General features: G+C 47.7%; 1 non-coding gene across 1 annotated transcript; it reads right to left on the reverse strand.

Annotated features, from left to right (window-relative positions):
• Positions 1-737: 737 nt before the first annotated feature.
• On the reverse strand, positions 738-810 carry TRNAL-CAA (transfer RNA leucine (anticodon CAA)). Its single transcript has one exon. It is a non-coding gene; the product is annotated as a tRNA-Leu (tRNA).
• Positions 811-3419: the final 2609 nt, after the last annotated feature.

Here is a 3419-nt window from a genome sequence, read left to right on the forward strand (position 1 = left end):
GAGGATAAAAAAAACTAATTCTTCAGCGTTGTATTGCCAACCTATTGAGAAAAGATGTCAACCCTAGAACCTCAGCACTAGTGAGTACCGCTCATTACACGGTGACAAAAGGACAAGTGCTGCTTCCTGGTAGAGTAAGTATCTCGCATGTTATATACGCACATGTGCCCTAACTCACGCTCAAGGTTACACCCACTCTATTGCCCATGTGTCAAGAATAAGTGAATGGGCACACTCTCGAATCAATGGGCCAAAGCACGGGTGGCAGACTACACTGAAAGCACACAAATGTTTGAAGCTTAATGTTTCGTGATGGTCCACAAAGTAAGTGAGTGACTAGTGATATGTCTTTACAAGTTATTACAAAGTGCAGAAGATCTATGTTCCACGTCCCTGGTGCGTGGCAAGGACAAATCTATACCCCCATGAGCGATTACGCATAAAAACAATCAGATAGGGATTGCACTGAAGAATAAACAAGAAGAAGCTGGTGAAGGCAACCGGTCAGTAAACCCACACATGCTACCTAAAGGCATCAATGTTGCCGGATTCGAGACCCTCGTTATCTCATAAACGAGAAGAAAGGGGGTTAACCGAGGGGCCCGTTTTTACAGTCGTATCACAAGAAGCAAAGAAACACTGACACCAAGGACAACATAGGGGAAATTACTCGTGCTGAATAACTGAAATAAAGAAACGATAAATTAATGGAAATTAAAGTGGATGAAAAAGCAACTTGCTGCAGGTGGGAACCGAACCCACAACCTTTGCATTTTGAGTGCGATGCTCTACCAATTGAGCTACCGCGGCGCCGTTTCCCCATCCACTTTCTTCGGTATTTATGTTTCCTAGTAGAACCCTGGGAGTGTTAGCCAGCGCCACCACTCACAGACCTTAGCGGTGGATGTGGAACATCCTTTCTGCCGCAGGCGTCATGAGTACGGTATCTTTTTGAGTGAAGGTAACCTGTCAATAACCCACACATGCTACAGTGGAATCTCGATGATACAATCAAGGCTAATACGAATTTCCGGGTGATACGAATTTTTCTGTGGTCCCGGCCGAGCCCCATTACTTTGCAACATGCTCAGGGTGTCTACCGACCGGGAAAACAGGGAATTCTCAGGGAATTTGAATAGTCTGGAAATACTCAGGGAAAACTCAGGAAATGTGTGCTTCTATCAGGGAAAATTACCTGTCTCTTTAGGGAAAGGGAACAAAAGTAGTGTTAATGCTGGCTCCAGTAAAAGAGGAATCACAAAGAATCGTCATTGACGCCGTGTCATCGGCACGATGTATTGCCAGATTAGTTAACGACCGATTTTCCAGACGCCCAATTTTTCGGGCATGCCCGATAATTCGCACGACTTTGCGGCACCACCACGTACTCTATATAGTCAATGTATATTGCCCTGACTGCAGGTCTGAAATGGCATTAATCAAAGCCACCACCGACACCATTTTGATTATCTCGCCGCCTCGAACCGGCACTTTCGCACGCAGATCCGCTGGCAGCCGTAGCCACTACCGCGGAAACGTTAAGCCTAGCTGCTTCTACGTTCGCTATTAAGCTTCTTGCCGTTCAGCGCCGTGTTTTTCATTGAAAGAATTCGCCGCTGTCAGCAATGGCACCGACTCCGCCTTTGTAATCCTCGTGATTGGCTTCGAAGCTAGCAGAGCACAGCGCGTTGCGTAATGCCAGTCACCGAAAGTTAGTTTCGCCTCAGTACAGTAGTGCTAGGCGGTGAAGCATAACAAGGGTGGGAAGGGGGCAATTGTCACGGGACACAGTATGCATTCCTTAATTATACACGCGTGCACCCCCGTCTCATGCCAAAGTGCGAGCACCGATATGCCTAATAAGTGTACTCACAGGCTTTAAGAGTTTTTTCGGACGTGCTTGTGGCACTTTTAGCCCTTAAGGGCAGTTAAAGACATGCATTCATTTTTTTTTTTCGGACAGGCGTATTTTTCGGATGTTTTTGTGGCCCCTAGCGAGTCCGAAAATGGGAAGTTGACTGTACAACTGACCAAGAGGATGCTTCAAATGATCCATGGGGTGAAAGGGTGGTGGCAGAAGGAGGATGAGAACCGAAAGGACCGACGCACTAAGGAATATTAACAGGAAAGGAAGCGTGCCGCCGCTTCTTTGCAGGAGCTTGAGCTCAAAAAACAGTATTAGCTGATGCCGAGATGCAAATGTCCCTCATCCAAACCAGAATAAACTCTTTAACGCAGTGAAACACAACACTGAGATGTTGTGTACGGGCTGACAGTATGTCAGGACAGTTGAGGTTGACTTCCCAGCTGCCGAGAGAGAATCTTAATTGTGACAAAGTTCAGGCCTCATACAGATGAGCTTGCTATCAGTTGATAGAAATATCTCATATTCAAAAATTTTTACTCAATTTGGAATGGGTTTTACCATTTTTTTCATTGCATTTTACTAACACCGTCCTTCTGTTTTGTTTTTAAATAAAATAGATATTACTTCTTACTATTCAAATTGGATTGTCATTTTTTTTTTTTGTTTCAGCATGCTTACTAGAGTGTGACAGCATCAGGCAACATGGTGTCAGTCTGTCTTGACATAAAACAAAGTTCTGGCTCATTCAGGGAATTTTCCAAAGGTGCTCAGGGAAAACCTGGAAAAATCAGGGAATTTGTAAATGTCAACTTGGTAGACACCCTGATGCTAGAGAACGGTTGTTACGAATCAATTTTCGACCCGCGTCGGTTGATATGAAGATTACCAAAGACACTTTGGAAATTCTAAAGTGTGCTTGGCAAAAGCCAGACGCTGCTGCCGTCTGCGCTCCAATTCATTCGCTTTGGTGCTCAGCGATATCGCCTGCCGCTGCTGCCGCTTTCGTTCTGCTTCCCTGCTTTTGGTACTTGGCGACCTAATGAGTTGCTGTTGGCGTTTCCGTTCGGCCTCCCTTGCTTTCGCATCTGGTGACATGTTCAGTCGTCGCATGCGCTCCTTGTTCTTCTGGCATTTGGTGTTGGGGGAATCCAGCGTCCGCTGCCGCTTCCCCGAACCACTTGGCGCGGAATCACTGGGCCGCTTGGGAGCCATGCGTCTAACTCACTCGACTGCAACGAGTCGCCTGGAGAAGGAGCGGCGGTGCAGCTGCCACTGCCAACGCGCGCGCGCTCATTCTACCGCTACTGTGTGACGTCACGGTTGCTATGTGCAGCATCGCCCCCCCACCGGAAGGCCGGTTACTAAAGAGGGGAGGAGGTTGCGCGGCTGCACGGAGGAGAGGCCACAGTTGGCACGATTCCAGCACATGGACGGACGCGACCGCGAGCATGAGCCATTATAGGCTTTGGCCTTAATAAACACCGCCCCACCGACGGCCGCGAAAGAACATCGCGCAGTCACGCGATTTGTCCCTCTCTCTTTCGGTGCGGAG

Source organism: Dermacentor variabilis, chromosome 9 (genome assembly GCF_050947875.1).
Source record: "Dermacentor variabilis isolate Ectoservices chromosome 9, ASM5094787v1, whole genome shotgun sequence".
NCBI lineage: Eukaryota > Metazoa > Arthropoda > Arachnida > Ixodida > Ixodidae > Dermacentor > Dermacentor variabilis.